This window comes from Nycticebus coucang, chromosome 5, assembly GCF_027406575.1.
Source record: "Nycticebus coucang isolate mNycCou1 chromosome 5, mNycCou1.pri, whole genome shotgun sequence".
NCBI classification, from domain to species: Eukaryota; Metazoa; Chordata; class Mammalia; order Primates; family Lorisidae; genus Nycticebus; species Nycticebus coucang.
The window spans coordinates 23,825,363-23,847,465 of record NC_069784.1 but is presented as its reverse complement, the minus strand read 5'-3'; the positions used below and the strand labels follow the sequence as shown (position 1 = coordinate 23,847,465).

General features: G+C 38.2%; 1 protein-coding gene and 1 pseudogene across 1 annotated transcript in view; one reads left to right on the top strand and one right to left on the bottom strand.

Moving 5' to 3' along the window:
* The window catches only part of DIPK1A (divergent protein kinase domain 1A), a 107,754-nt gene that overhangs the window by 11,351 nt on the left and 74,300 nt on the right, over nt 1-22,103 (top strand). The gene's annotated exons all lie outside the window — the stretch shown is intronic.
* Nucleotides 10,434-11,556, bottom strand: LOC128586419 (L-lactate dehydrogenase B chain-like; annotated as a pseudogene).

Here is a 22,103-nt window from a genome sequence, read left to right as displayed (position 1 = left end):
TAGCCGGGCGTTGTGGCGGGCGCCTGTAGTCCCAGCTGCTCGGGAGGCTGAGGCAAGAGAATCAGGTAAGCCCAAGAGTTAGAGGTTGCTGTGAGCCATGTGACGCCACGGCACTCTACCCGAGGGCGGTACAGTGAGACTCTGTCTCTACAAAAAAAAAAAAAGAAAAATCCATTCAAATTTGTTCTTATATACGTTTAATTAATTAGTTAATTTATTTTTTTTTTGGAGACAGAGCCTCACTGTCTCCCTGGGTAGAGTTTCATGGCGTCATAGCTCATAGCAACCTCAAACAGTTGGGCTCAAGCAATCTTCTTGCCTCAGCATCCCTAGTAGCTGCCACTAAGGCACACACCCCCCACCCCCACCCCCGTGCCAGCTAGTTTTTCTATTTTTAGTAGAGACAGGGTCTTGCTCTTGCTCAGACTGGTCTTGAACTCCTGAGCTCAGGTAATCTACCTACCTCAGCCTTCCAGAGTGTTAGGATTACAACCGTGAACCACTTTGCCTGGCCTATACTTTTAATTTCTAATTTCTATTTTTGTGCAACATTATCATATATAACATATACTAATATGTAATTAGTACAATCATAAGTTTACATAGAATATAATTAAGTAAATATACTATGTTAGAGACAGGTGCTTAGAAATGTTTTCCTATACTTTCAAGTTATCCTCCTGCCAGGATAACTTTTTTATTTTTTGTAGAAACAGGGTCTTGCAATGTTGCCCAAGCTGATCTTGAATTCCTGACCTCAGGTGATCCTCCCCCATAGGTTTTCCAAAGTGCTGGGCTATAGGTGTAAGCCACTGCACCCAGCCTGACAGTCTTTCTTGATTCTCCCCTTTAAAGAAGGGATACAGGGGACCTCAAACTTTAAACAGGGGACCAGTTCACTGTCCCTCAGACTGTTAGAGGCCGGACTATAGTTAAAAAAAATAAAAAACTATGAAAAAATTGCTGTGCACACTGCACATATCTTATTTTGAAGTAAAAAAACAAAACGGGAACAAATGCAATCACACTGCCTCCTATGGCCCGCGGCCAGCAGTTTGAGGACCCCTGACTGATTAGAACTATATTCCTTTTTCTGCTTGTTTTTCCTTCTCTTCTACTTCTCGAATTCTGTCAGCTATGCTTTTATTTTACATTGGAAAAGTTGGTAACATTTATATTTTGTCCTGTTACATGACCAAATCACCATGTAAGTTGAATCTTAAAGATGAAATCTATAAGGAGTATATTATTATTATTGAGTATTAATTATTATTACTTGTTAATTTTTCCATAAAGGAAGATTGCCTTTATGAACCTGAGACACACTTACTGCAGCTTATTTTGCCTTTGTCGTAAGAAGAAAGTAGAATTAACAGACTTCAATAATTGCTCCTTGTTATTCAGCACATTTCCTACAAGGATTTATCCCTTCCCAGAAGGTAGACCGTATTTCTGCCAATAAGGAAAAGAACCTGTGATGTTTGTAAATTCCCTATAAAAGGTGTCTTGTATTTAGAAATCATTCTTGCTTGCTTTTTAATGTTTCTATTAAAGAATAATAATTTACTCTTAAGGAAAGTATCTCAAGAAGGGAAAAGTAAGTATATCCCTATACTCAGTACTATGTTAAAACCAGTAGATCAAAAACTCCAGGCTCACAGGAGAGAAAAACACAATTAAATTCAAGGGGGTGGGGGTGGCTCGGCTCCTGTAGCTCAGCGACTCGGGCACCAGCCATATACACTGAGGGTGGTGGGTTCGAATCCAGCCCAGGCCTGCCATACAACAATGACAACTACAACAAAAAAATAGCCAGGTGTTGTGAAGGGCGCCTGTAGTCCCAGCTACCTGGGAGGCTGAGGCAAGAGAATCACTTAAGCCTAGGAGTTGGAGGTTGCTGTGAGCTGTGACCTACAGCACTTTACCCAGGGCAACGGCTTAAGACTCTGTTTCAAAAAGAAAGAAAAAAAATTCAAGTGGGGGGTGCTGGTAAGTTCCCACCTAATGGATACAATGTAGGGGTATATGGCACACTACCTAGGTGAAAGACTTAACTGCAACTGGACTTTACCTTATAAATGCAAGCTGTGTAACCTAATCATACGTACCCTCATATTAATCTAAAATTAAAAAAAAACTTAAAACCTAGCCTTCAGGATCCCTAATGGAGATTTGAAATTGCTGTGGGCAGTCAATATACAGTGCTTACCTAGTTATGTTCAGTTACAGGAAGTGGACATTTCTTCTGTCATCTGCCCCCCAAATCCAAGTGAACTGAATTAGTTCTGGAGCACTGGATGGTTCAAATAATAAAAATTACTCTCCCCTTCAGGGAGACCATTGCAGGTAGGAAGTGGGTATCATTTGGTGTTGTGTCTATAGAAAATAGAAGGAAAGTGCAGTACTTTTGTGTGTTCTTTCTCTTAGGTCTTGAAATTTATGTCTTTTTTCTTTATTTTCAGGTCACTGGCCAAACCCAACAGTGAAATTTGTGTCCTGAGACCAAACATATCAAAGATAGTTATCGGCTAAGATGAAGGATATTTCTAATTTTAATTATATTGTTATATTATAACAATATAATTCTATAAATGTTATTTAGTACAGAGCTGATTTGTATGTCAGGATTACATTTTCTTCTTACTAGGACCAGAGTAATGACTGTGGGCTCTCAAGGTTTCAGAAATCTTGAGAAATTTCAGCTCACCCTTGTAATCCTAGTACTCTGGGAGACTGAGGCGGGTGGATCACCTGAGCTCAGGAGTTTGAGACCAGCCTGAGCAAAGCAAGACCCTGTTTCTACTAAAAATAGAAAAACTAGCTGGGGTTGTGGCAGATGCCTGTAGTCCCAGCTGCAGGTGGGAGGCTGAGACAAGGATAGAGAGTTTGAGGTTGCAATGAGTTGTGATGCCATGCCATGGCACTCTACTGAGGGTAACAGAATGAGAATCTGTCTCAAAAATAAAAAAAAAAAGATTTCAACATTAACAACAATCGGACTTTTTCTCATACTCTTATCAATTCCTTATAATCAGGCTACATATAAACCTATTTCATATTTGAAGCATATCTTTTTTTATGCTACTTTTCTTTTTCTTTAATTTTTGAGATAGTCTTAGTCTGTCACCCTGGGTAGAGTGCTGTGGCATCCTGGTGGTCACAGCAACCTCAAACCCTTGGGCTTAAGCCATCCTCTTGCCTCAGCTTCCTGAGTAGCTGGGACTATAGGCTCCCACCATGGTGCCCAGCTAATTTTTCTATTTTTAGTAGAGATGGGTCTTGCTCAGCTTGGGCTAGAACTCCTAAGCTTAAGCAATCCACCTGCCTTTGCCTCCCAGAGTGCTAGGATTATAGGCATGAGCCTCCATGTTTGGCCTTTTTCCTTTTAAGACGTGTTTTCAGGGAGTTTCTAGTTGCCTTTCTTCTCTTCTGGCATAATCTGCCCCTTTATCATAGCCTTATTTTTTCTATACTTTTAGTTATATTTTATTTCTGTGGTGAAACCTCTCACCCTTTTTTTTTTTTTTTTTAATTTAACCAGAAACCCTCCCTCTTCCATTCGCCAGACAGTTTCTATGGTAACCAGAATGCTCTTCTAGGCCTGCTGCACAAGTGTCTCTCTGGGATTTCCCACCTGTGATTTCCCACCTCTCTGCTCCTGGGTTAGAATCACTGTTCTCAGCATCCTGAGTCTTCATCTGTCCTACCTGTGCCATCATCTTCTTTAGAAAGAGGGTGTGGGAAATAAACTTTCCAAATGCCTTCATGTGTAAGACTGTCTTTATTGTACTCTAGTATGTTTTGTAGTTAGGCTGGGTATAGAATTCTGGGCTGAAAATGATTTTCTTTAGAAAATCTGAAGATACAGCTGCATTGTCTTCTGATACTCTCTGCTGCTGAGAAGAAGCTAGTCTGATTATCTGACCTTTGTGGGTAACCTGCTTTTCTTGTTCAGGATCTCTGTTTTACAGTTTTGTTTGAAATTCGTGAGAAAATGTGGATGTGGGTCTTTTATCAGTTGTGTGGGTACTTGCTGAGCCCTTGAGATCTTGGCTGTTTTTCCCTCAGCTCTGGGAAATTCTATTATTTGTTTAATAGCGTCTCCCTTTTCTCTCTCTCTTCTTTCTAGGGCTCTTATTAGTCAAATGGTGTAGCTATTGGATTGGCTTGTCCATCTTCTTTAGTTTCTCTATTATTTCTATCTTTTTATCCCTGTGCTCTCGTTCTGAGTATCTCAGTTCTGTTTTCAAGATCATCTATTGATTTTCTTTCATTTTAAATCATTTTTTAAATTATAAGAATCTTAAATTTAATTTAAATAAGTTCTTCCAAGTTCTCTGTTCCTTTTTCCTGGTTTCTTATTATTCATATTTTATATGAATGCACTATCCTCCGTAATACAATTTTAAAAATTGTTATAACTTTTAGTTATCTTCATTTTCTTTAGGTTTTTTTGTTTCTATATGTTTTTCTTAGCTCTTTCTTTTCATGGTGCTGGATTTCCTCATGTGCCTGGTGATGGTTGTTCATATTTTAGAAAGAAGGACTTGGTAACTGGTATTGAATTCTGCAGTTTTTTGTTTTATTTTGTTTGGAGACACATCCTATTTTGTCACCCCAGCTACAGTGCAATGGTGTCATCATAACTTCAACTTCAGACTTTTAAACTCAAACAGCTCTCCTGTCTCAGCCTCCTAGTTTTTCTGGTTTTTGTAGAGACTGGGTCTCACTCTTGTTCAGGCTGGTCTTAAACTCCTGAGCCCAAGCAATCTTCCCATTTTGGCCTGCTAGAGTGCTGGAATTACAGGTATGATCTCACATGCCTGGCCATTCTCTGCTGTTTTAAGAACATCCACCTGAGTGGATGGCTGACTGACCCCTCTGTGTAGGGCAGGATATGTTGGCTGGCCAGTTTGCGCCAGGCTGAGCCTGTGCTGGGTTCCAAGGGCCCTTTTGCTGGTAGAATACTTTACTCTGTTTGGCCTATACCCACACTAAAAGCCTTGCCTTTCCCAGGTCCTGTGTTCCTTTAGCTATGTGGTTTTCCAACTGAGTGTTAATGCTAGGTTGCCTGTAATTTGTGTAGAGTGGGGGCCATGAATGGGGGTGCCAACCAGTGCAGTTCCAGGTACACATCTTCAATTATCCCTGCTGTCTTCAGCCTCACTTTTCACTGCTGCCCTCCCTGGTACTGGTTGGCTCAGAGCCCAGAGCCATCAGGTGTTCCAGCTGGCAGATTAGCTCTCTAGATTCCTTCTAGCATTCCAACAAACAATTTGGCTTTCACCTCCTTTTAGGTTACCTGATAGAGTATTCTGGGCTGTGGCCTTCTATGACTGCCTCAGCCATCAACACAATTCCATTCGCTTTTTGAAATTAGAAATTTGTTGGATTTTTTTATTCCTTTCTTTCTGCTGTTAGAGGTTTATTGCTTCTTTTGCCTTCTTTATTTGAGTCCGGTTCTGCAAACTATAAATAGCAAATATGTATCTTTACCATCTTGAACTAAAAATTCTGATGTGAATTTTAAACTACAGAATCTGTTTTCTGAATATTTACCTACCCAGCTGCAGTGTCTGTCCAAGCATTATATAATTAATAAGTTATTTCAATAAAATAAGGCAAGAGAATTAGAGTCATAACTTCAGTGGTATAAAGATAGGATAGGGTTTTTATCCAGAAAATCGTGTGTAGTAATAGCTTATTTTAGAAAAAAAAACAAAAAATGAAGGTCTTAAAATTAGAATCAATTTTCTGTCTGATTTCTGTAGGTCTTAAGTCAACAAGATCTTTTCCACTTTATTCATAATGCTATCCAAACTTTGGTTTTGATACTACCTTTGTCCTATAAAAGATCTTTATATTAATATGATGAATTGCTTAAACATTTCATCAGCTTTTAAATAGCACTTTGGTGGAATAGAAAGACTCATGAGATAATTTATTCCCCTAGGACAGAGAAGGGATAAACAAGCCTTTTTAGTCTGCAGAATGGTTGGTGAATTTAAAAGCCTTAATTGTTATGCTTTAAGCAACAACTTACTTTGCTTCACCCTGATTCTTAGCTTTCCAGTGGAGTTCTTCCTTTGATTTCCTATATTGTGTGGCTGTTTTGGTGCTTGTCATTTCGATGTATCACTTTTCCTCATCGAGAAGTATTTACTGCTCACATCATTTACCGCTCACATCTGTGTAGTCCCTGTGCTGGTGTTGATGCTACGGACTGTGGACGCGCACTGGCTTTCATTTAAACTTGGATGCACTCTTTGAGTATAGATAGTTGAAGGGACTCAACTATCCTTGTACTTTTGTACATTTGTACTTTTCTTGTACTTTTTCTTTATGTTGCTCTGCCTGAGAATGTGGTTGGGATGGAGATGCAGGCTCTGCTTTCCACCTTCGCTTGCACAGTAGCCCTTCTCTCCCACTTTTACAAAAGAAAGACATACTGCTTGTCCATCTCAGATTTTACAGAAGTCCATTGCCCAGAATGTAAAAAATGAGTAGGGCACCAAACAGAGGACTACATAATACTACATGTCTCAGGAAATGATTGGATTAGAGTTTCTTTTGCAATTAAAATAGTTTTCAGTATTTTACTCTCAATGAAACTGAAAGAGGATCTAATTGAGTTGTCTGGTGAGTAACTAATCGATCATTAAGTATATTTTTAATGGTGGATTATTGTTGTGTTTGTCACATAACTTAGAAGATTTCAAAGAATTGAGAGAGAATTGCTGTAATAAGACTTCTATTCTCATTTTTTCATTTATGTGAAAAAGATTTCTCATCACTTTAAGTTACAAAAACAAAAAATGAGATATTAATTGAAGCGCAGTCCTATTTCATTTTGGCAATCAGTAATAGTCACTGCATTAAAACATGAACTAATTGAAGAAGAAAAAATCTCATTTTTTTTAGAGATGCACATATAATAGAGTTTACCTTTTTTTTTTTAAGTGATAGGATAGACTTTATTGACAGGAAGAAAGATTGATAGCGTGATGAGCAAAAAAGAGCTAACAGAAGAGGGGGAACAGAATCTCCAGCAGTGGAGGTGGGAATCCAAGTAGGAAGCTCTCTGAATCTTCGGTCTATGGGGGGAGTTAACCTTCTTTAAGAATTTTTAAAATCAAAACTTAACAGTAGGCTTGGCGTCCGTAGTGCAATGGTTAGGGTGCCAGCCATATCCACCGGGGCTGGTGGGTTCGAGTCTGGCCAGCTAAACAACAATAACAACAACAAAATAGCTGGGCGTTGTGGTGGGCGCCTGTAGTCCCAGCTACTTGGGAGGCTGAGGTAAGAGAATTGCTTAAGCCCAAGAGTTTGCTTAAGCCAAGAGTGACTCCACAGCACTCTACCAAGAGATATATGTGAGACTCTGTCTCAAAATATACATAAATAAATAAAAATAGAAAAAAATAAAAAACTTACAGTATATTTTGTTTTAATTGATTGGATAGTAATAATAATTGCAAGAAAAACTCAAACCAGAAGAAATTGTTTTAATACTTGCATTCTCCTTTTATAGAAAATAGAGAAATTTATTTTTAATTTATAGACAGATTTTTTGAGGAAATAAATAAAAGACTTTCAAACATAAAATATATCACATTAACAATAATTTACGTGGAAGGAATCACCTTTACTAATGTTAAAGCTGACTGTGTGGCTACATTAGTCAAGATAGTGTGATACTAACGGAGGGAAAGGCACATAGATCAGTGGACTAGAGTATGTTACCCAAAAGTAGACCCACACAAAAGTGCCTAATTAATTTTTAACAAAGGAACAAAGACAATTCAGTGGAGGAAAGATAGCCTTTTTAATAAATGGTGCTGAGTAATTGGATATCCATTGGCAAAATACCAACCATACAAACATGAACAAAAAAGCCCTTGACCTATATATTACTCCTCCCATAAATATTAACTCAAAATGGATCATGGAAAATCATAAAACTACAAAACATCTATACATAAAAGGAGAAAATCTTTGAGACTTAAAGCTGTACAAAGAATTCTTGAACTTGACTCTGACATCATGATCTGTAAAAGGAAAAATGGATAAATTGGATTTCATCAAAGTTAAAATCATTTACTCCATGAAAGACCCATGTTATGAAGATGAAAAGACAAGCTACAAACTTGGAAAAAATATTTGTAAGCCAAATATCTAGCAAAAGACTAGTATTTAGACTATATAAAGAACTCTCAAACCTTAATTGAAAAAATTCAATTAAATAAGAAAATGGGGAAAAGACATAGATATTTCACCAAAGATGATATATAGATAGAAAATAAGCACAGATGAAAAGATGTTCAAGTTTATTGGCCACTAGGAATTGCACATTAAATAAGGATGAGATAAAAATTATGGGCCAGGTGCAGTGGCTCACACCTGTAATCCAAGCACTCTGGGAGGCTGAAGCAGGTGGATTGCTTGAGCATAGGAGTTCAAGACAAACCTGAACAAGAGCAAGACCCTGTCTCTACTAAAATTGAAAAACTAGCTGGGCATATTGGCTTACACCTGTAGTCCTAGCTACATGGGAGGCTGAGGCAGGAGGATTGCTCAAGCCCAAGAGTCTGAGGTTGCTGTGAGAGCTATGATGATACCACAGCACTCTCCCCTGGGTGACAGCGTGAGACTCTTGTCTCAAACAAAAACAAAAAAACCCCCACTAAACTAATTGTGGTGCTTGGGCTTAAACAGGCCAAAAAAAAAAAAAGTAAAGTAAAAAGTGAATATGCAACTTGCGGCCATTCATCCCAGAGGAATGAAACGTAATTGCTGTGGACTGAACTCTCGGCTCCCCACCCCCATTCATATGTCCAAACCCTAACTCCCAGTGTGCCTGTGGATGATAACTGGATTTAGATGAGGTTATGATGGGGGACCTCATGATGGGATTGCTTCCCTTATAGGAAGAGATACCAGAAAGTGTGCTCTTTTGTGCATGCTTGGTCTCACTTCCCCCATCTCTCCCTCTTTCTCTTGCGTAAGGACACAGAAAGAAGGCAGCCATATACAACCTGGGAAGAGCGCTCTGAACAGAACCAGACTGTGCTGGTACCCTCATCTCAGAGCTTCAGACTCCAGAACTCTGAGAAAACAACAGAACTCTGGTTGTTTAAGCCACCCAGGCTGTGCTATTTTGTTACAGCAGCCTGAACTGACTAAAATGCTTATTTTACACAAACCTGTTTATCGTTATTTGCGATAGCTCCAAGCTGGAAACAAGCAGATGTTGATTAATGCATGGAACTATTGATACATACAATTACTTGGATAAACCTCAAGGAAATTATGCTGAGTAAAAAGCCAGTCTCAAAAGGATACATACTACATGATACCAATTATATAACATTTGTGAAATAACATAATTACAGGGGTGAAGAACAGAGTAATGGTAGCCGGAAGATGGAGAGAGGGTAAGGAGGGGGGATGATAAATATTAGCAATAAAGGAGTGTTGTGGGGTCATATTTTTTAAAAATAAGGGCACATACTAGTAGGTTACATTATTTGCGTTTGTCAGGTTAAGTCTGAGTTATAGTTGAGTCCTTCACTCAGGACGTGTGCCATATACCCTATATTCTCCCTGTATATTTCTTAGCATTTTTCTCTGAATCTGTATTTTATTTTTTTCTATAAATATTTCAAATTAAAAGTTAAAAAACAGGGTGGCGCCTGTGGCTCAGTGAGTAGGATGCCGGCCCCATATACCAAGGGTAGCGGGTTCAAACCCGGTGCCAGCCAAACTGCAACAAAAAAATAGCCAGACGTTGTGGCAGGCGCCTGTAGTCCCAGCTGCTCGGGAAGCTGAGGCTAGAGAATCACCTAAGCCCAAGAGCTGGAGGTTGCTGTGAGCTGGGACGCCATGGCATTCTACCGAGGGTGGTAAAATGAGACTTGTCTCTACAAAAATAAAAATAAAAAGTTAAAAAATAATTTGTGGTAAAAATAAGTTCAAGAAAAAAATGAGAGATACGAAATTTCTGGTCATTTTGAACCATTTGTTTATCAGTGTTTTGAAATGAATAATGGTAGCTATCAAATTTGCTATAGTTTATGTTTTTTAGAAGCATACTACAATAATTACTTTTATTTGTTCAAATGCTTGTTGTGAGCATTAAACCAAGCACGGGCTTTGATTCTGTGAGCTTATTAAATTTACATATGGGCTCCCAAAAGGAAGCTAAAAGCAAACGGTGATCCATGTACATGGATGAAAACTAAAGGCTTAGGATTAATCACATTGTGGTTTTTAAATTGCTACAGACAAGGACTCAGCAGTTACAGATCTTTTAGGTCCTTCAGAGCATTTGCACTATTCTTGAGCTGAGCACCTCAGCTAATAACACTGATTAATCCCCAGTATCGGGGATGCCTGGGAGACTTAGGAAGACTTCCTTCTCAGTGCTGTGCCCTTCACCACTGATGAAGCCTGGATAGATTTTTAAACATTGATTCAATCAGGTCAGCTGCATTTAATCTAGTAGCCCAGCTGGTAAGGCCCCCTTTTTTTTTTTTTTTTTTTGAGAGAGTCTCACTTTGTCACCCTTGGTAGAATGCCGTGGCATCATAGGTCCGCAGCAACCTCAAACTCTTAGGCTCAAGCGATTCTCTTGCTTCAGCCTCCTGAGTAGCTGGGACTACAAGTGCCGGCCCCAACGCCTGGCTATTTTTAGAGATGAGGTCTTGCTCTTGCTGAGACTGGTCTTGAACTGGTGAGCTCAGGCAATCCACCCACCTTAGCCTCCCAGCATGCTAGGATTACAGGTCTGAGCCACTGCGCCTGGCCTTGGTGTGTCCTTTTAGCTTGATGACTTCATAAGCATATACAACCACCACCTTACACACTTCCTTCCAATTTTCACTGTAATTGTTTCCATTTCTGGATTCAGTTCCTGGAGAGCAACACCTGCCATGTGCACTCCACTCTGCACAGCTACATTTGAGTCACCCTGTTCTCCCAAACTCTACCCATGGCAGCTGGTGATATGGAAGCCAAATTTTTCAGGCATAAGATAGCAAAATCTAGCAGAATCAAGCAGAATCGAGATTACACCCACTTCCAATTATATTGTGCTTGGGCAATCCATCTAGTTTACAGGTACATATGTAAGAGGGTCCACTGGGTTGCACAATTATGATGCAATCATAACTGTACTTGACAATTTAAGAAATTATGAATTTGCGACGTTAATATTTCTCTGCCACATTGAGTGATTCTTCCCCTTTTGCTGGTGGTTGCCTACAGTTACCACCACAATCTTAGAATTGGTGTCACAGAGTAAGTAAGCTTTTTCTGCCACATTTTAGGTGTCTGAAGAAATAAGCTCCCATGATGCAGATCCATCATTTTCCCTTAAGGTTATCTTCCAAAAAGCATCCACAAGAGCAGGTTCATCAGCCAGTTTCCCAGAATGCTGACAGAATGTGCTGTACCAACTTGTCCAACACCCGTTACAGTAATCTTATTGTTTGGGTCTGTTGCCTCCTCTTCTGCAACTGGTGCAAAGAGTTTTTCCTCAAGAGTTTCATTATGCATGGGAAAGAGAAGACTGTTGAGACTGCTGTACTAGTCATGTGAAGAAAACCTGTTTAAATTCCATTTGAAACAGTCAAGAGTAATATAAGGCATAATGTATTTTTAAATATATGTATCAGTATTTATAATATGTTAGGAATTATTCTTTTGCAACTGTATGAAATTTTGGTAAATAAATGTAATGCCAAAAAAAATATGTATATGCAAGGGGGCATATGTTTTTCACATTCTTTTGTGGGATCCACAGACAAAAATGCTGTATTTTAATAGCTTAATACCTCTATTGCTGAAGGGGCTAACTTCCAAGAGAATACTTTTTTTTTTGAAGACAGAGTCTCATTATGTCACCCTCGGTACAGTGCCATGGCATCACAGCTCACAGCAACCTCAAACTCTTGGGCTTAAGCGATTCTCTGCCTCAGCCTCCCAAGTAGCTGGGACTAGAGGCACCCGTCACAAACTCTGGCTGTTTTGTTATTGTTGTTATAGTTGTCATTGTTGTTTGGCAGGCCCTGGCTGGGTTCAAACCTGCCAGCCCACGTGTATGTGGTTGGTGCCCCAACCACTGAGCTACAGGTGCTGAGCCAAGAGAATACTTTTTTAAAAAATCAAAATTTAGCCTGGCATGGTAGATCATGCCTATAATCCTAGCACTCTGGGAGGCCAAGTCGGGTGGATTGCCTGAGCTCAGGAGTTCAAGACCAGCCTGAGTAAGAGTGAGACTCTGCCTCTAAAAATTGGTGGGCACCTTCAGCTACTTGGGAGGCTGAGGCAAGAGAATTGCTAAAGCCCAAGAGTTTAAGGTTGCTGCCTGCTATGATGCCATGGCACTCTACTAAGGGTGACAAAGTGATACTCTGTCTCAAAAAGAAAAGAAGGTGTTATTGATCTTAAATACTTCTGTTTTTGAATCAGGGTTAGGGGAATGTGCTCAGACAAGTATGTTCAATAGCTGTGTTCTAAACAGGCAAGAGAGAAAAAGGAAAGGAAGGTCTGAGAGAACTGTATCATAGAGTAGATGGGACATTTGGGAAGGTGGGGAAGCAGAGGGTTAAGTGTCAGAGACTATAAATAGAAACAGTGAGCTATTAGCAACGCTAAAGCATTGCTTCACATTTCAGATATTTTGGTTAATATTTTAAAATACTGCCGACTGCTTTATTAAGGAATTTGTATCTCTGGAGACTAATTAACCTAAAGTAGATCTTATTAAAGCAGATTAATGTAAAAATGGCCCATAGCTAGATCTACCATGTAAATGTGAACATCACGCTATGTAGACTTCCCTCCCCGAAGGTGATGGAAATTAACTATACAAAATGATAGTATTGGGTTATAAATGTCTTATGTAGCAAGAATTTTTATTGAAGTAATTTTGAATTTAAAGAAAATTTGGAAGAATTCTAATACCATATGACTTTAAGATGAGTACGATGCTTTAGCATGAAAACAAGTGATTTGACTTCTTTCAAGCTCCTTTGCCCTTCTGAGCTTTATTTGTTCATTTATTGGTAAGATGATAATGATTCATACGACAGACTTTCTTACTTTCTTAATAACAATTCTGAAAGAATTAATTCACCATTGGCTGGGTGTCCACAGCTCAGTGAGTAGGGTGCTGACCACATACACCAAAGGTGGAGGGTTTGAGCCCAGCCCGGGTCTGCTAAACAACAACAACTGCAACCAAAAAGTAGCCAGGTGTTGTGGCTTGCACCTGTAGTCCCAGCTACTTGGGAGGCTGAGGCAAGGGAATTGCTTAAGCCCAAAAGTTTGAGATTGCTGTGAGCTGTGACGCCATAGCGCTCTACTGAGGGCGACATAGTGAGACTCTGTCAAAAAAAAAGAATTAATTCACTATTGAAAGAGGTGTGAGGTGGCTCACACCTGTAATCCTAGCACTGGGAGGCTGAGGCCGAAGGATTAGGAGGATCGCTTGAGCTCAGGAGTTTGAAGTTGCAGTGAGCTACAATGATGCCACTGCATTCTACCTGGGGCGACAGAGCAAAATTCTCAAACAAAGAAGAATGCTTTAGCTTCATTAAAAGATGACATGATGTCCAAATATTATATTATATATATATTATTTATATATTATATTTTAATTTTTATTTATATATAATATTTATATATTATATTTTAAAGTGATTTTTCAATCACTTTAAAAAACATTTCCTTTAGTTTTGTGCTCCTAAAAGAGAACATGCCAAGGCCAGGGGTGGTGGTTCACGCCTATAATGCTAGCACTCTGGGAGGCCAAGGCTGGTGGATTGCTTGAGCTCAGGAGTTCAAGACCAACCTGAGTAAGAGCGAAACTCTGTCTCTATTAAAAATGGAAAAAACTAGCTGGGTGTTGTGACAGGCACCTGTAGTCCTAGGTAATTAGGAGACTGAGGTAGGAGGATCGCTTGAGCCCAAGAGTTTGAGTTTGTTAAGAGCTATGATGCCATGGTACTCTAGGGCAAGAGAATGAGACTCTGTCTCAAATAATAAATAAACCAATTATTTATCTTTGGGATATGTCTATGAGTAACTTTAGAGGAATCAACATTCTTTTCTTATTGAGATATACCTTTACATGAAGATTCCTAAAAATGTATGTACCAGCTCTTTTTAAATTTTGTCATATTGAATATAGAAGTTTCATTCATTTGTTGTATATGAATTCATACCAGTATATTCATTTCATATTGTATTCCTATAGAATATGGCATATACAATATATGATAAATAGAGTAACAAAAAAGTTTTACATTTTTATTTTCAGTAAGTGAATAGGGGCATGTTTATGTTATCTAAAAATATTTCTGTATTTATTTTTGTAGAACTTTGAGTAAGAAAAGAGTTTACATTTTTTACTTGAAGAAAGGGCCTGGACAGAATAACACGATGGAGGTAAAAGCCTTAGTCTAATCATTTCATCAGGTGGGTATAGCTTAGATTCAAATATTGGGCCTCCTCTGCCTAGGATGTTGTAGAGATTATTGTAGGTGTTGAGGGGTGGTGGTGAAAGTATCCCTAATTCATAATTTTTTTTTTTTTTTTGAGACAGAGCCTCAAGCTGTCTGTCGCCCCCTGGGTAGAGTGCTGTGGCATCACAGCTCACAGCAACCTCTAACTTGGTGAGCTTAAGTGATTCTCTTGCCTCAGCCTCCCAAGTAACTGGGACTACAGGTGCCCACCACAATGCCCGGCTATTTTTTGGTTGTAGTTGTCACTGTTGTTTGGCAGGCCTGGGCTGGATTCGAACCTGCCAGCTCTGGTGTATGTGGCTGGTGCCTTAGCTGCTTAAGCTACAGGCGCCGAGCCCCTAATTCATAATTTAAAATTATGACTTTGTGATTAAAAACTCTAACATACTTATTAAGCATAAAGTTCTATACTATTACCAAATATATTTTCCCTCTACTCCAAAGAATGACATTTAAATTTTAAATGACTTTGATGTTAAGTGGTCAAAAATAAACTTTGAAATTCCTTACATGAGGTGCTAGACCTGACCTGACTGTCAGGCCAAGGTGTGATTTTTAACAATTAATTTGACCTTTGACATAAACTAGCACATTTTCCAAAGTAGATGCATAACAGTGTTTATTTTCTCTTAGGTACCATATCTGCAACTTGGGAAAGTGTCTGCTAACTTACACGAATGGAGAGTATCTGATTAACTATCAGAAGCTGTTTAAGTAATCTAGCCAATCATATTTTTTCTACCAACCTAAACTTTATTATATTTGTATTAGCATTTATATTAAAGAATCATCTCTTGTCAGCATAACTTTTGGCAAAAATAATATACTCTAAGGTTTAAAGAAATGTGAACAGCTATGTACAATTAAGAACTTACCCATTAATCTTTTTTTTTTTTTTTGACAGAATTGCTTAATCTAGTCCTCATTTTTCCATGATGGCCTAACTGAAACATTCACTATGAATTGTTGGCTCATTTGAGACCCATCTGTGGAGACTTCTGCCCAATATCATATTTAGCCAGTTGTTAAGAGCTGTCAAACGTTTTTATTATGGGCCTATTGGTGACATGGGCTCTCTGTCTTGGCTTGTTAACATCCAGCTTTCATTCCGTAACAGTTCATTCCCTCTGTGGGTCTCTATGGGTCTTTATAAAATAGTAGTGGAGAGAAATGTTCTGTTCAGATCTGGCCTCCTAAAGCAACTAGACAAAAGCCAAAGGAGATTATCATCGCTCAGTGCTGAAAAGCACCCTGTATGACAATGAGGTGGTATAAAATGGTGAAGAGCATGAGCTTGGAAGTCAGACAAACCAGGATTCAGATCCTGTCTCTACCATGAATGTGCAGTCTGTTTTTAGACAGTGTACTCAACCTAAATCTCCTTAATTGTAAAAAAAATTATGGAAATGATAAAAGTATTCAAGGCCTATAAACCTCAGTGCTTTGGGAGGCCGAGGTGGGAGGATCACTTGGCCCCAGGAATTCAAGGTTACAGTGAGCTATGGTCATGCTACTATATCCCTGCCTGGGTGACAGAGAGAAACCCCATCTCAAAAAAAAAAAAAAAAAATAGAATTATTATGAAGATTAAGTGAAATAATATATGTAATATACTTTATGTATATCTTATAATAAAAACAATGATAAGTAGAAAAGGAAAGAAAATCATTCCTTTCTAAAGCCTTTGAAAATTTTTTAAATCAACAAATTAAAGAATAACACATTTCTTCCACCAGACTGTTACTAGGTTTCTAATTCTGTGAAGGTGTGAGCTTGGGTAAAGGTTAATGTACAATTAGCTCAAAATCTGTTTCATTACTAGCTTTTATATTATACTTTGGTATTTATCCAAGCTTGAGGGGTATGGCTTTTTTATGTGAAAGGCCAGATTGTAGCATGAAATAGCAAGAAAAAGTAGTCCTCTTCAGTAAGTGTAACGTGCAATAGAATAGCAAGAAAAAGTAGTCCTCTTCAGTAAGTGTAACTTGCAATAGAATAGCAAGAAAAAGTAGTCCTCTTCAGTAAGTGTAACTTGCAATAGAATAGCAAGAAAAAGTAGTCCTCTTCAGTAAGTGTAACATGCAATAGAATAGCAAGAAAAAGTAGTCCTCTTCAGTAAGTGTAACATGCAATAGAATAGCAAGAAAAAGTAGTCCTCTTCAGTAAGTGTAACATGCAATAGAATAGCAAGAAAAAGTAGTCCTCTTCAGTAAGTGTAACATGCAGTAGAAAAGAATGTATGTGTATATGCTCAGGAAGCAGAATCTTACTAGCACTCTAGAAACCCCCCTTCATTTCTTGTACTTTCATTACCGTCTCCTGACCGCTCATGGAAATCTACTTTTGCCTGTTTATATATATATATATATATACAGACTCCTATCTGTTAGGTCTAGCTTCTGTCACTCAGCATTATGTGTGTGAGATCCGTCCTTACTGTCATGCGGAGTCATATCCTCCATTCTCATTACGGTATAGTATTCCACTGTCTGAACATAAGCCAATTTATCCATTCTACTATTAATGACTATTAATGGGTGTTTGGGCTATTTGTAGTTTTTAGCTGTTGGGAGATATTGAAGCTATGAACATTCTAGTACCTGTCTTTGGGTGGACATATGTAAGCATTTTTGTTGGAAGGGAATGTCTTGGTCATAGATACACCTATGTTTGATTTTGTTGTCTGTTTTTTAAAAATTATTTTATCCCCAGGGAAAGTGCAAAAAAAAAAAAAAAAGAAAATAAGTTATTTATTTATTTTACATCAAAAATTGTCATTTTCCCACACCTTTTGGGGGCAAGACACGATTGCAAGAGGGACTTTGCTTAACAAATGCAATCAGTGTAATCTGGTTTATTGTACCCTCAATGAATCCCCAACAATAAAAAAAAAAATTGTCATTTTTTGGTCACTATCAGGCATGTCAAAAATGTATACACATTTTAGGCGATGGACAGACACTGCATGCTGATTTGGGAGGAGCTGCACATCATTTAGCACAGGTAGTAGTTGCATTGGTGATTAATGAAATTGGATGTGTTTTCAGGTTCATGTGCCGTTTAGTTATTTTCTTTAATGACATCATACAAGTTTAGTTCTTTTGTTCCTATTTCTATTGGGTATTCTTTATTAGGAATTCTGTGTATAATCTGTTTTTAAGTCTTTTGCCAGAAAAATTCTTGTCACATCTTCCACTTTTGTTTATTAATGTTGTCTTTTGGTGAACAGAAATCCTTAATATAATCAAGCTATCTTTTTTTTTTTTTCTTTTATGGTCAGAGTTTTTGTGTCTTGAAAGGATACAAATGCTTTAAATACTCTAAATTATTCTGTGGTTTTTCCCTAAAAGGTTTATTGCTTTATCTTTCCTATTTAGAATGTCAGTCCACCAGGAACTGGTTTTTGTATATGGCATAATTAATGTTTACGATATATATATATATATATATATATATATATCCAATTGAATAGTCATGGGACCTGGTGTTGAGATTTTTTGAAACTCAGCATGAACACTTTGGCAATAGTTGGGTCATTCTTAAAATCCTAACCTCAAAGGAGGCTGGAAGATCATTTCAAGGCTTTTTACTCTTTCCTGATTCATCATTTAGTCTCTATCAAATAAAGCAGGGTAGGGATTTCTCTTGAGATCCCCATAAGCTGAAGGTCATGTCTGCTAAAGTTAGGTAATATATGTAGGAACATACAATTACTGTGAGGTAATATTTGCAAAGTATTTATGTGTCACCAGTTAATGGGCTGGGAAAAAGTCGGATTGGTTGGAGAAAGCTCTCATAATATCCAGTTTTGGATTTTTTATGAAAGGTTTAAAAAACTTAAACAGATTCATAATAGGCTCAGTGCCTGTAGCACAGTGGTTATGGTACCAGCCACATACACTGAAACTGGTGAGTTCCAACCTAGCCGGGGCCAGCTAAACAACCAGGACAACTGCAACAAAAAATAGCCAGGTTTGGTGGCAGGCGCCTATAGTCCCAGCTACTTGGGAGGCCAAGGCAAGAGAATCGCTTAAGCCCAAGAGTTTGAGGTTGATGTGAGTTGTGACACTGGAGCACTTAACCCAGGGTGACATAGTGAGACTCTGTCTAAAAAAAAAACAAAAACAGGGTTCATAATAGTAATGCCTTAAATTTATAGAATAACTTATAAAGTACTTTCATTTAACTATTTCCTTTTGATACTTGTGCTAACTAACATTGTAAGCATTTTTAAGACAGGTATTAACTGAGGAAAAAACTATTCAGATCAGTTAATTAGCTTTATAAATTAATTTGGTAAAACTGGTAACCCTGTAGTCTTATTGCCGTGGTCCAACCATCTTCACCAGACAGTTCTAGGTAGACTGACCCAGAGGAACAGAAAGCCCCCAAATCTGACTTATTCTATGGAAGGAATATAAAGCTTCAGTGTTTAATCAAAACAAAGTATTTTAGGTCTGACAACTGAGCTGGAGTTTGGAGGGGCTTTGGCTCACAGAGCTTGATAACCTTATATTCATTCTCCTGTTGTCTTCCTCTGATGAGCATCAGTTGGATTAGCTCTTACGATGCTTTATCCCTTTGTCTATGACCTTACAAGTTAACTTTGCTATTTTATGTCTGTTAGTTAAGAGACAAAGGACTTAAATAAAATTACATTGGACATAAAAACTGATAAGAATTTAATAGAATTTGAACTCTTGGCCACCTTAACCTCTTGGTGGGTACAGGACTGTGTTTATACTTTTTGGTTAGCTAACAGTGAATTGTATGCAATAGACTTCTATATCTTCATGAACAAATAGTTGCATCAAGTAGCAGACAAGTGAAGGTCAATGTTGTTTCTAGTAATGATAGATCTTTCCTCTACCTAAATGACCTATTTATTGAATAGGCTTGAACTTAAATCTTTCAGGGCCATATAAGGCTGGGCACAGAGGCTAATATCCGTTATCCTAACACTCTGGGAGGCCAAGGCAGACAAATTTCTTGAGCTCAGGAGTTTGAGACCAGCCTGAACAAGAGCAAAACCCCATCTTTACTAAAAGTAGAAAAAAATAGCCCGGCGTGGTGGTGGGCACCTGTAGTCCCAGCTACTCAGGAGACTGAGGTAGGAGGATCACCTGAACCCAGGAGTTTGAGGTTGCTGTGAGCTGGGCTGATACTACGGCTCTCTGGCCTAGACAACAGAGTGAGACTGGCTCAAAAAAAATTTTTTTAAGACATGCACAGCATGTTCTTTTTGATATTATTTAGAAGGTTGTATTGTTCAGTAGATTGGTTGAAAGATTATTGAAGGGGGAGTCTTCAAGGCCTGCATTTTGTTCTATCACTGAGTAGGTGCGCAAGTTTGGGCAAATGTCTTACTTTCTCTGGGTTTCAGTTGCTTCCCTATAACACAAAGGAATAGCACTAGGATTATTATTGCTGGATGTGAGAAGTTAGGCAGAGCAAGTTTGTTGTCAGAGTCTTTGGACATGAAATGGTCTGTGCCTGATATTCTTCATCTTGACACTGCTAAGTAACCACAGACCAGCCAGCCAACAATCAATCTCCATCGGTACAACAGCCACCGTTGTCCATGTATAGCAGTCTGGAGAAGGGCCAGATTTTATTTTTGCCAGAAACACTCTTGGCAAATCTGTATCCCTAGAGATGTCTGTTTAATTTTGTGGTGCAGAGCACGGTTCTGTAGAAAAGAAGAGGAATGCTGAGCTGTTTGATTCTGAATTCTCTCCGAGAAGGCTCATTGTCAATTATTTCCATACTATCTATGTTTCAGGATGTTTTGAGAGTGGAGATGAGCCAAAATGAAATGAACAGGAAGGTGAAAAACCTTCCACAGTATATGCAGACTCGGGAAACAAATTTGATTATGTGAATATGTGTATGTTTATACAAATGGCAAACTTCTAAGATATATATACACGTATATATATATCTATATATACATATATAGTATATATATACTATTAAATAGCTTTTATGAAATATACATATTAAATATCTTGCCAGGTTTGTCATTTTCAACTTTCTCATACATAGATTTTTAATTTTAAACTAGTCTTCCAGCTTTAAACTGTGAAAAAAAACCTCAAAATAAAAATATGAAAAATTAGCACATTCTACTAGATATTTCAAAGCTATTGTATTATCTTGCCTAAAGAAATAAAGATAAAAATAAAAATTTGAATAGATTCTCCACTGTTTTTATTCATTTATAGGGTAAAGATCTCAATTAACATCCGGACTTAAGCTTCATCTGTTTGAGAAGTTTACTTTGCGACCAAAAGTTATATGCTGGTTATTAAATACATGAATTTCTGAAACTACAGGAATGAATCTACTTGAGGTGGCATTTAGTTAAAATGCCATCGTCTGTCACCCCCGATCTTCATTCTTCATTATCCTAACTTCTTTCAGTCTTTCAAATACCTTTAATATCCTTTTATTCTAACTTCCATATCCACTCATTGACAAATTCTAAGAATTCTACTTTCATAATATCTCTCAAATTTCCCCCATTGTGTTTATGCCTGTTGGCCTCTCCTAATCCCCACAAGGCCTAGACTTCCTCACTGATCTTTGCGCCCTTAGTATTCTCTTTCTGAATGTCCAGATTAATATTCTTTAAACATCAATTTTGCCAGACTATACATCTGTTTAGAAATCTACTTAAAACTTTTTCATTGACATCTCAATACTGTCAAGTATTTAAATTCTTCTATACGTGCTCCTTTCTTTTCCATTCAACTGAATTGATTCAGCAAATATTGTTATGAGCATCTACGAGACATGGGGCAAAGATAAAAGTAAATACAATCTAGCTTCTTGCACCTATATAATATTGGGTGTTAACATATCCAGGATTTTTTTCCTTTTAGAAACTTGTTCTATCATACTTCATTCCATTCCACGTACTGTTCTTAATAAGGTTATCAGTGATCTCCTTATTGCCAGATTCATCAGGCAATTTTCAATACTAATTGTACTTTGCTTTGTAATTTGTAGTTTATTATAGCATTGTATATTACTGACCATGCCTGCCTCTTTGACGCTTTTTCCTTCCTTAGTTATAGTTTCCTTCCTATTCACAAGGCCAGGTGTGGTGGCTCACACTTGTAATCCTAGCACTATGGGAAGTCAAGGAGAGAGGATCACTTAAGCTCAAGAGTTTGAGACCAGCCTGAGCAAGAGTGAGACCCTGTCTCTACTGAAAATAGAAAAACGAGCCAGGCATTGTGGTGGGTACCTGTAGTCCCAGATGCGCAGCAGGCAGAGGCAGGAGGATCATTTGAGCCCAAGAGTTTGAGGTGCTGTGAGCTATGCTGATGCCACAGCACTGTAGCCTGGGCAACACAGTGAGAATCTGTCTCAAAAAGAAAAAGAAACTATTCACATTTCTATTTCTTTTTGGAACCTTTTTTTTTTTTAGAGACAGAGTCTCAGTTTATCGCCCTCAGTAGAGTGCTGTGGCATCACAGCTCACAGCAACCTCAAACTCCTGGGCTTAAGCGATTCTCTTGCCTCGGCCTCCCAGTAGCTGGGACCACAGGTGCCCGCCACAATGCCCAG